Source organism: Carettochelys insculpta, chromosome 1, assembly GCF_033958435.1.
Source record: "Carettochelys insculpta isolate YL-2023 chromosome 1, ASM3395843v1, whole genome shotgun sequence".
NCBI lineage: Eukaryota > Metazoa > Chordata > Testudines > Carettochelyidae > Carettochelys > Carettochelys insculpta.
Window position 1 is genome coordinate 123476808 of NC_134137.1, and position 12155 is coordinate 123488962.

Below are 12155 nucleotides of genomic sequence, written 5' to 3' on the forward strand. Positions count from 1 at the left end.
TGGGTCCCTTTTGTTTTTCAGATGCTAATAAACACATGCCAAACTAATCTGGGTGTGCTTTTTTCCTGTTTAGAAACTGGAGTATGTGTTTGTTTTCTTTTGACATATTGATTTAAACGTTGCAGAGAATTCAGAGTAACTCTCCACCATAGTATATCATTATGCTTAAATGCAGTTTAGTCACTGTAGAGAATTATCCTGCCATTTATGTCTGACTGTAATGCATATGCATCTGGCTTGCACAACTTCCACATATCATCCTCCTTCACTAATGATTCCATTCTACCCCTTTCCATAATATATTATTCATCAGTAAAAATTTTCCAGTACTAGTCCATCAACTCCACCATTGCTGGTCCTAAGCCCGGATGAAAAAGGAGGAAGGTTGAGCATTGGGCTAGCAACCTGATCCTGTAAAACCTATCAGACGCTACAGAAACAACAAGTGCAACCAAACAAAATAAACAAAACCTAATTCGGCATGAAGGTATCAGCTCTTTCTCTATGATGGTGCTAAATGAAAGCCAAAAGGAAATTCAGTGCCTGATGCAGAGCTCGATCCTAAGTGCCAAAACCACGATGAAAGTTGGAACCTGGAACGTACAAACATTATACCAGTGTAGAAAGCTCATGCAGTTACTTTGCAAATTTGACAGCTACTGAATGGACATTCTAGGCGTTAGCGAGATGAGGTGGTTAGGAAGTGACAGGATACTCAGTGATGGAAAGACCATTCTATACTCTGGAAATGATGACCAACATGTGCACAGTGTAGGTCTGGTACTCAGCAAGGATGCAACACAGGCATTAGTTGTATGGAAGCCTGTGAGTGAGAGCATTATCACAGCAAGGTTCCAGTCGAGGCATGCAAAGACTACCATGATTCAAGTATATGCAGCAACTGAGGATGCCAACGAAACAGAAAAAGATGCATTTTACAATCTGCTGCAAGACACTATCAATGGTGTCCCCAATCACGACATAAGCCTACTTGTGGGCCACATGAATGCATGAATAGATAGCAAAAGACAAGAATGGGAACTTGTGATTGGCCCATATGGATCAGCAACACAAAAGAGCGATAATGGAGAGCACCTACTGCTGTTCTGTAGTATGAATAATTTGTGTATTGGAAACACCTATTTTGCGCACAAAAATATTCATAAGAAAACATGGCGGTCTCCTGATGGCATCACTAACAATGAAATCAGCTATCTCTGTATCAGCAAATGCTGGCGATCAGTGCTGTTAGATGCAAGAGTGCATCGTGGAGCCGATATTGGATTGGACCATCATCTTCTGATGGCATAGCTTTGCCTTCACTTAAAAAGAAAAAGAGAAAGGCAACCACTCCGGTCCTTTGCAGTTGAAAAGCTGAGAGATCAGGTCATGACTGAACAGTACAAGCTCGAACTCAAGAATCAGTTCCAACAAATGCATTGTGAAAATGAACTCAAAGACCAGTGGACGCGGTTCAAACAAGCAGTGACTAAGAGCGCGGAAGAGACTATTGGATGGAGAAGAGGAACAGAAAGAGAACGCTGGGTACAAGACAGAACCTGGAAACTGATAGATGAGCATAAAATCGCGAAACAGCATAGAGACCAGGCAAAATCGCCAAACGAGATAGCAGAGGCTATTGCAAAGTATCAATCGCTGGATCATCAAGTTAAGAAAAGCTGCTGGGCTGACAAAAAAGAATGGTTGGAATGTAAGGGTGCTGAAGCAGAAGCAGCAGCTAAGAAATGTGACACCAAGATACTGTATCGTATTGTCCTAGAATTAACGGGTGCAAGATGCAATTCCAATGCTCCTATCAAGGATAAGAACGGGAAGCTCTTACTTAATAAAGAAGAGCAAGATGCACACTGGATAGAGCACTTCAAAGAGATATTACACCAGCCAGCTCCAGCCACAACCTACGATTTTAGTAATTCCAATGCTTCTGACAAACTAGGAGTAGACCTAGGTGTGGTCAAATTTGAAGAAACTGATAAAGCCATTAGATTGCTGAAGAATAACAAAGCCGCTGGTCTTGACCAAATCACGGCTGAATTACTAAGATATTGGGGCAACAGTGTCGTGCAAGAACTAATGGGGATGTTGAAAGCATGCTGGCGAGCAGAGTGTGTCCCAGGTGATTGGAGGAAGGGAGTGATTGTTAAGTTACCAAAAAAGGGGAACGTCACCGATTGTAGTAACTGGAGAGACATTACGCTCTTATCAGTCCCGGGCAAAGTGTTTTGTACTGTATTGTCCTGCTCAGGAGGCTTCTGGCCACAGTGGATAATACACTGTGGGAGGAGCAGGCTGGATTTCGGCGCAGGCACTCATGCAGGAAGTAAATTTTCATGTTGTGCAACATGATTGAACAGAGTATTGAATTTCAATGGCCGTTGTCAATAAACGTTATCGATTTCAAAAAGGCGTTTGACAGTGTACATAGAGAGTCATAGTGGAACATAGTACATAGTTATGGTATCCCGCAACGCTTCATCAACAGCTTCCAAAATCTCCACCTAAACTCCAGTTGCTGCATGAGGACCGATAGTGGTATGACTGATTTCTTCAATATTGACTCTGGTGTGCGGCAAGGGTGTGTTCTATCACCATTCTTGTTCCTTTTGGCTGTGGACTTCATTATGAGGAAAGCAATGTGCAGGATGAATTTTGGTATCTCTTGGGAAAACCAGTGCTCACGGATCTGGACTTTGCCGACGATATTGCGCTGCTTGCAGAAACAGGCGAATGCTTGCAGGACATGACAAGAAGTTTAGAAAAAGAAGCAGGTAAAGTTGGGTTGAGGATAAACAGCAATAAAACAAAGGTGATGCAGATCGGAAAAGCTCAGGCGCACACGCCAATAGCTGTCGAAAGTCAGTCCTTAGAAGATGTCCGGCGGTTCACCTGTCTTGGCAGCACTCTGTCCAATGATGGGGATGTCGAGGCAGACGTCAACTACAGAATCGGGAAAGCCTCGGCAGTGTTCCAAAGACTATGCCCAATTTGGTCTGCATCAACAATTGGCCTTGCCACAAAGCTTCGACTCTATAGCGCTGTTGTCATGTCCACTGCAATCTACGCCAGTGAAACATGGAAAAACACTGCAAGAATATCACATAAGCTGAATGCGTTCCACCAACCATGTCTGTGTAAGATCCTTGGTGTTACCTACATCGATTGCATTACTAACAAAGAGATTCTACGAAGACGTGGTCTGTGGAGACTGCAGGATGTTGTGGCAGAGTGTAGATTGCGTCTTGCTGGACACATCTTGCATCTTTCAGATAATCTTCATCCAAAGGTAGCAATGCCATGGACACCAGCTAAAGGAAAGAGAAAGAGGGGAAGACCACTGAAAACTTGGCGAAGCACGGTTAAAGAAGACTTTAAGAACATTGGTATAACGTGGGAAGAAGCGGAAACAGAGGCATCAGACCGAAATCTCTGGAGAGCACTTGTTGCCCAATGTGCCCAGATGCACAGGCAGACCTAAGTCTTAGTCCATCAGTTGCTTTAGTTTATCCACACGGCATATGCAAACCATTATGTTTTAACATGCTCATAGACACAATTGGTCTAATTCTACGCTACTCAAGTAGTCCCTAACCTATAATGAACCTCTGTTTTCTAAAAGACTCACATTTGCAATGAATACCTAAAACCATAGTGTTCTATGATCACTGTAATTACACCTATTGATTTAATCACTTTGCCTGTGTATCTTGAAAAACCCTCATGATTTCTCTAATTTAATTTAATATGGTTGTTGTTTACATTCAAACATTTCTGTCTTGGTTAAACCTGGGTTTAATTTTATTTTAAAAGTGTGTTTTTATCAGTGGCTTGTGAATTAAAACACCCACAGAACATACAGCATAGTTGTTGGTAGCTGTAAGTAGCTAAAGTAGATTTTTCCTACTGTCTTTGCTCAACACAACATTCAGTAATACACAAATGTGATCTGCATTTTGTCACTTAGAGTTTTATTTTTTGGCATGTCCCCCATCCCCATCCCCGGCTTTTAGGGTCCTGCCACTTTTAATTACTGAAGTTTCTTTTCAAAGGCTTTTGAAGCACTAAGATTGCCCACAACTTTCCCCATTAAGTGCTCTCATTAAAAATGAATACATTTGTATATTTCATACAAACACCCATTGTACAAAATTTTCCTTTTAACATGTCTTCTGCTAGAATGGTGCACTACACCACCGAGATGGAGCCTGGCACAATAAATTGAGGCTGGGATTTTCAAAGGAGCCAAAGAGAGTTAGGAATTCAAATTCCTATAAGATTTAGTAAGAGTAGGCCACATAATTGTCTTTGGTAATCCCAGTTTAACTGCCTTTATTTGCCTTTTAAACAGTATCATGCCAAAGGCCCTGGCTACACATTGAAGTTGTAATTTAACAAAATTGGTAAAGCAATTAACTTAACTGAGATTGATAGGGAAGAGCTCTCACCCACTTCTGATGGGCAGAGCCAGGAGACCCACACCAGCTCTACCAAAAGTGAGGGGTAGGAGAGGAAGTATAAAAGGAAGTATAAAAGTATACCCTGCGGCTCATTGGAGCTGGAGCCGCCAGAAATGGATTCCTCTTGCCTACTGTTGGGGTTTGAGCTGGATAAGGACCATTACAATGCTGAGCATCTGGAAGAGCTGCCACAGTTTTTTGCCACCAAGGGCTTGCAGAAGCTGCTGGGACTGCCCTTAGTAGTATACTCCAGGGAGAAGGAGGATGACTTTGAGCTGCAGGAAGTAGCCTAGGGACACAAGACTATTGTCTGGACGTGGTGTTGCCTGAATACAGGTGAGTATGCTGTGTCTGGATCCCTGCTCACCCAGCAGCGAAAGAAACACTCCACCACTTTTAGGGACCTGGATTAGGACCTGGTGGAGTAGGGTGAACATGGGTCCCTCCACTCCCCTGGTACCAACTGCATTCCTGAGGCAGCAGCCTCCTGACTCTGGGCCCAGAGGCCGTCATTTGTCTGTCCTCCTCCAATGCCAAGACATCACACTGTTTGTCTGCTGTTAACTAAGGTTCTGAGATCATAGGGTGCTTGGGGCTCTGCCCCATCCAAAGGACTGAGCCTGTAAGGTGCTTGTGCTTGGCCCTTCTCAAAGGCTGGAGCCTATAGACTTTATGCTTCACACTGGTTAAGGATCTGAGACCTTAGATTGTTTGGTGCTCAGCTGGGTGCGATAGCCCGGGCACATAAACTCTTTATTGCCTTGCCCTGGCTGCAGTCAGGACCATGAACTACCTGCCACTGCTCATAGGGTCAGGGCTGTGGAGACTGCTAATCCCCTAATAACCCTTACTTTATTTATGACCCAAGAGGGAGGTGGGGGGCTTCCCTCTGAGACTGATAGGGAAGGATGGCCACACACTACTATGAGGCACTGTTAAATCAGTTTCAGAGTGCTGTGTTATGATTTAGCTAGTCTCCCTTCATTTTCACCATTCTGTGCTTGACTGATTTCTCTCTTATTGCTACTCTAGATCTCCCTCGGTACCTCTACCAGCTTTTGGCCCTGGTGTTCCCTGGGGCAGAATCTCTTCTCCCTCACCTCCATAATTTTTCCCCTTATCCATGCAAAATGCTGGCAAACCCAGGTTCCTAGCACCAGGGATTGAACCTGTAATCATAGGGGCTAAAGCCCTGTGCTCTACCACATGAGCAAAAAGTCAACAGGCTCTTAGCCAAGGCTGTAGAGCAGAGACTTCACTCACCCTAGTATGAGGTCTCAGTGTCTCTGGGTACTATACATGCATGACCTTCTCTTCTCTCATGCTTCTGGACTCCAAGGAGTCCCAAACTGAGCAACTACCTCTAAACATTCCTCTAAAACTGTCTCTTCAAAAATCTTCCTGAATTCCTCCTCATACTCAGATTAACTTCATGTTCATACACATCCTGCAGGAGTGCAGTGAATGAGACCCATATTTCTATTCCAGTTTCAGTCAATTTAAAGTTTTTTTTTTAAATACTCCATTAACACCTTTGGGAGGTGACAGAGAGGGAAAAGCTTTCTGGCCTCCTATATATTAAAATTCACACTCTCTTTCTATTCACCCTAAGTCTTATAGCATCAGTGTGCAATTTAATGTACCATTGGAGGACCATGGTAAAGGTATTAATAAGGATGACAGTCATCAGTGAGTCCTGGTGCAGTGCGTTGAGCTTTGGCACGTGCAAAATATATTAACCAAACAAGGACCATGATGGGAAAAAGGAGTGATACTCTTTCAGCCTCACTTCCTTGAATGCTTCATCCCCTTGAAGCACCAAAGTGAAATACTACTTACAACTTGTGCTCTTGTTCAGAATATACCCACACATGTTCTGCTGAGTTGCTAAGTGTTGGCCACTCTGCTGTGGGACTGGGCTACTTTTCTTGGAGCCAACTTCTTTTTACTGAAGCTCGGATGCCCTGCACACTGGTAGTCTCCTTGGTCTTTGTTTCTATTTGACTGGTTACCACAGCAAAATAAGTGGTGATACTCCTGACAACAGTTTTTGCAGATCTCAATAGCATGATCCTCTCTCTCCTTTCTTACCTGCTTTGGTCAGCAATGAAATAGTTCAAATGTTGACATTTGACTTGGTAAATCAATTCCTGCAAAAACATATGTAGCTTTTGCTAGTCTCAGAGTTGAGTTGTGAACGTTGGGCTCTTGGAGGCAGAGAGCCTTTGTTTTCTAGGAAACACAGAATAGAGCACAACTTGCAGGACGGCACACGCCTTCACCACAGAATGCAATTAGCCCTTGTGGGAAGCTGGGACAATTCTAAAGGTTTCTAGAGAAAACAGAGCAGCCCACATGGTTTTTCTAGCAACCTGCCCCCTCCCATGGCTTGGCTCTGCTCCCACCTTCTGCCCTTTCCACTTGGCTCTAGCTTGGGAAAATCTGACTTGTTTTCAAACACACACGAGAAATTTTGAAATCCAATTCGGCTTTTTCTAGTCACTCCTCCATTGCTTTGCTATTCTTGACTGTGAGCCAGGAAAATGTAAACTGTGCCATACATTAAGCCAAACATGCAAAGGGAATAAATTAACAAATTTTTATGGAACAGTTTAGTTACAGAAACAGGCAAATTACTGCACTGATATAGTCAGTGTTTCAGAAGGGAGAGAAGAAATGTACTCATTTAGGTTTTGATTTTCTTCCTAATCTCCATCATCATCAAAAGCCTCAGAGTCAAAAGCAGCAAGGAACTCTGCTACGTTGATCTTGGTGTTCTGAGTGGCTGCAGGCATTCATTGGTACTTGGCCTGGCCTGAAACCTCTCTTAGAACCCCTGCCGTTCTCTTTATATGTAAGGCCCCTAGGAAGCATGGGAAGAGTGGGCTACATTGCATTTGGCTCCCAGACTGGTATGCCATCTTGCCTGAATGGTGACGTTCCGGCGATTCTGAGGCCAGAAGGGTCCATTATGATCATCTAGTCTGACCTCCTAGGTATCACAGGACATAGAACTTCCCCCATAGAATTTCTAGAGCATATCTTCTAGAAAAAACACACCATTTTGATTTTAAAATTGAACAGTGATAGAGAAGCCACCATGAGACTTTATAAATTGTTCCAAAGATCAGTTACTCTCCTAGTTAAAATTTACACCTTACTTCCAGTCTACATTTGCCTAGCTTCAACTTCTCAACATTATCTTTGTTTACTAGACTGAAGAACTATTTTTATATATTTATTTCCCATGTAGTTACTTGCAGACTGTAATCAAGTCACCCCTTAACTTTCTCTTTGTTAAGCTATATAGATTTAGCTTCTTGAGTCTATCACCATGGGCACTGGGTATATGAGGCAGAAGAGGGCAAGGCCTTCTCAAACTGCCAGGGTGGCTTCACCCACACTCCACTCCCAGTCCCTCCTTCAGCATAACTTCCCCAGTCTCCTGGGGCAGCCTGGACTTCTGCCCCACAGAGGCTGGGGCCCTGCTGCCAGCTATCCTGTGCCTGAGGAGCCCTTTAGGCCATAGCATTGTTCTGGGATCTCATGTTTAGCTAACTGTCTACATCACCTTTCAAATCTTTTCCACAGTCACTGCTTCCCTGAATAGAGTGACCAGCTCTCTTTAAGCGTTTACCACCACCCTCCCCACTCCAATTGCTATGTCATCTGCAAACTTAGTCTGTGGTGATTTTGTTTTCCTTTTGGTCATCGATAAAATCACGGGTTAGCATGGGTCATAGAACCAGTTCCTGTAGAACTCTACCTGAAACATGGTGATTCAGTTTACAGTTAACATTTTTAGACCTACCAGTTAGCTAGTTGTTAATGCATTTAATGTGTTCTGCATTCATTTTATAATGTTCAAGTTTTTTTTGCAAAACCTTGTGTAATACCAAGACAAATTCTTTAGTGAAGTCTAAATACCTTATTTTAAGACTCTTACGTTTGTCAACCAAACTTGTAATCACATCAGAAAGTTTTCAGGTTAGATTGACATGATCTATTTTCCATAAGATCATGTTGACTGGCATTAATTATATTACCCTCCTTCAATTCAATTGAAATTATTATTTGAATCTGGCATCAGCTGCACTCTTACCTTGCTCAAGATACATTTAAGACTGACAGGTCTATACAGTAATTACCTGGGTCATCCCATCTACCCTTTATACATACTAGCACAAATGTATTCTTCTGGAATTCACTTTCTATTCCAAATCTCATTGAAAATCAACATTAACTGTCCTGTGAACTTCTCAGGCATCATTTTAGAAACATTTGGATGCAGTCAACGTACAAAGCCAATGCATTCAACATGCTGCAGACTATCTTGAGAGATTGTGCCACCCACTATCAAAGAAGCTGAGGAACCAACTGATCAGCATCCTGTACAGCAAATGGGAGGTCAAGAATGAGCTCTTAAAACTGGAGATTCTCATGTAAACCAGCCTTCCACACAAACTTTCAGATGGCTGGACTTTACAAAAACAACACAAGCTGTTTGCAATGCACACTTTACTTCTTTACAGAGGAAAAAGGAGAGTAAACTATTTAAACACAGGAGAACACAAGAATTGTACCTTTAACTCACCCCACTGCACAGTTAGCCTGAGAGAAGACTGTTCCATCTGGGGACTCTCTTTCTGCCCCCCGCCCCCTACCCCATGATAAAGTTCTCTGGTGATCTGGGCCTACTTTCACTGTCTCTGACTCAACGAATATTTCTAACACACCACTGAATAGCTCACTGACCCAGTGAGCTTTGGCCCAAGAGAGCTTATGCTCAAATAAACCTGTAAGTCTCCAAAGTGCCACAGGACTACTTGTTGTTTTTCTCTGCATGCAAATTATTCAGAACTGGTTAACTGAATAAATGTCCAACTTTGGCTTAACCTCCTTCTGAGATACTAATGTAGTAGAAAGAGTGTTGTCCTATGACTATATCATTGGGTTTTCCTCTAAAACACAGAAAGGAAATAGTAACAGAGAGGACGCCGTGCTAGTCTATACACTATCAAAACAAAAAGCAGTCAAGTAGCACTTTAAAGACTAGCAAAATAATTTATTAGGTGAGCTTTCGTGGGACAGACCCACTTCTTCAGACCATAGCCAGACCAGAACAGACTCAATATTTAAGGCACAGAGAACCAAAAACAGTAAGCAAGGAGGACAAATCAGAAAAAGATAATCAAGGTGAGCAAATCAGAGAGTGGAAGGGTGGGGGGGAAGGTCAAGAATTGGATTGAGCCAAGTATGCAGACGAGCCCCTATAATGACTCAGAAAGTTCCCATCACGATTTAAACCATGTGTTAATGTGCCGAATTTGAATGTAAAAGCCAACTTGTCTGCTTCTCTTTCCAGAACAGTGCGATAATTCCTCTTCAATGACCTAAATGACCTAAAAGTATGTGTGTTACTGAAGAGGAATTATGGCACCGTTCTGGAAAGAGAAACATCTGAGCTGGCTTTTATATTCAAATTCGGCACATTAACACATGGTTTAAATCGTGATGGGAACTTTCTGAGTCACTATAGGGGCTCATCTGCATACTTGGCTCAATCTAATTCTTGACCTTCCCCCAGACCCCTCCACTCTCTGATTTGCTCACCTTGATTATCTTTTTCTGATTTGTCCTCTTTGCTTACCGTTTTTGGTTCTCTGTGTCTTCAATATTGAGTCTGTTCTGGTCTGGCTATGGTCTGAGGAAGTGGGTCTGTCCCATGAAAGCTCGCCTAATAAACTATTTTGCTAGTCTTTAAAGTGCTACTTGACTGCTTTTTGTTTTGACAGAAAGGAAATATTTATTGAACACTTCTCTGACTTTTCTGCATTCTTATTGACAATGCTACTAGTTTCATCTCATAATGTTTCTTGTTGTGTTCTTTGCTTGTCTCATATTTTTTCTACAGTTCCTAGTTTCTAATTTATATTCATTACTATCAAATTCCCCTTTTACAATTAGAGAGAGACAGAGAGAGAGTGTGCTGCTATCTCTTTCACTCTAAACTAGGTTGCTTTACAGCTTTCACCCTCAGGTATTTGTAGAGTTTTGGGCTTGTAATATCGGGTCTTAAACTTATCGCAATTAACATTATTTTTTTCTGATTATAGTCTTTCCAGCTAGTATGGCTCTTAATAATTTACAGCTCTATCAAACTGACCCTTTAAAGCATATGTATATTACCAGTTTGAAGTTTATTCAAGGTTTGCACGTTATAAAGGTGATCAAGTTGTGATCACTTTTACCTAAGCTGACAGTAATTTTTAGCTTGATGATCAGTTTATCTTTATCTGTTAAGACAAAATCTAATACAGACTTTCCCCTTCTTGAATCCAATCTTCTGTCTCAGGAGCAGCGTCTATACGTGCCGGCTTCTTCGAAGTAGCCATGCCAACTTCGAAATAGCGCCCGCCACATCTACACGTGGTGAGTGCTATTTCGAAGCTGACATCGACGTAAGGCTGCGAGACATCGAAGTCACTGTCCTCATGAGGAGATGGGAATAGCGCCCTACTTCGACGTTGAACGTCGAAGTAGGGCACGTGTAGCTGAACCGCGTCTTGCAACATCGAAATAGTGGGGTCCGCCCTGGCGGCCATCAGCTGAGGGGTTGAGAGACACTGTCTCCAGCCCCTGAGCTCTATGGTCGCCGCGTGCAGCGGCCCCTTAAAGCTCCCTGCCCCCTGCCTTCCTGTGCAGGAAGCTGAGAGAGCATGCAGGCGGCAGCACAGCCAGACGGCCAGCCTGCATGCCTCCCTGCAGCCCAGAGACATGCCCCCCGCTGCGATGGCCGCCCGCCAGCCCCCCAAGCGCCCCCAGGGCACCCCCCCCCAAGGGGAGCCAGGGCTTCCAGGCTGGCAGCCAGCTGGGGAAGAGGCAGCGGGGCCCCTCCTGGACAGAGGCTGAGATCTGGGACTTGCTGGGGCTCTGGAGCAAGGAGGAGCTGCTCCAGGTAATGGGGAGCAAGAGGCGGAACACGGATGTGTTTGCTCGGCTGGCCGAGGGCCTGGCCGCCCGGGGTCACCCTGTCTGCACTCCTGACCACGTCAGGAGTAAGGTGAAGGAGCTGCGGCAGGGTTACGCCTGGGCCCGGGATGCAGCCAGCCAATCTGGGGCTGCCCCCGCCACTTTCCCCTTTTACAGGGAGCTCAGGGAAATCCTGGGCCCCCGGCACACCTCCTCCCCACAGGCCACTCTTGACACCTCGGCCGACGAGCCCCAGCAGGCCCCAGAGGCGGAGTCCCCCCCGGAGGCAAGCCCCACACCCCAGGGGCCCCCCCAGGAGCCCACTCCTGGGATGCCGGAGGAGGAGGAGGGGGACTCCTCCTCCAGCGACGGGGGGCTGCAGATCATCATGGCTTCCCGGAGCTCCAGCAGGGTGTCCGCCCAGAGGGTGTCCCCCAGCCGTGGGAGTGGACCGTCAGGTATGTATCCCTCCCGGTGCACACCCCCGGGGTTGAGGGGCGGGGACAAGAGACATGACCAGGGCCCTCCACATCCCCAGATGACCATGGCCCCAAGGACAGCAGTGGCATGTCCCTCAGAAGAGTGCATCAGCCCCTGCCCCCCCAGCAGGACAGTGCCATGCCCCATCTCTGGGGATGGGGGGAGCGGAACCTAGGGTCCCCCAGGGGGAGGGAGTGGGACACCCATCATCATCAGCAGCATCTCCCG

The 12155-nt window shown here is 44.8% G+C and overlaps 1 pseudogene; it reads left to right on the forward strand.

Annotated features, from left to right (window-relative positions):
* Positions 1-507: 507 nt before the first annotated feature.
* The window catches only part of LOC142008921 (uncharacterized), an 84602-nt pseudogene continuing 72954 nt past the window's right edge, over positions 508-12155 (forward strand).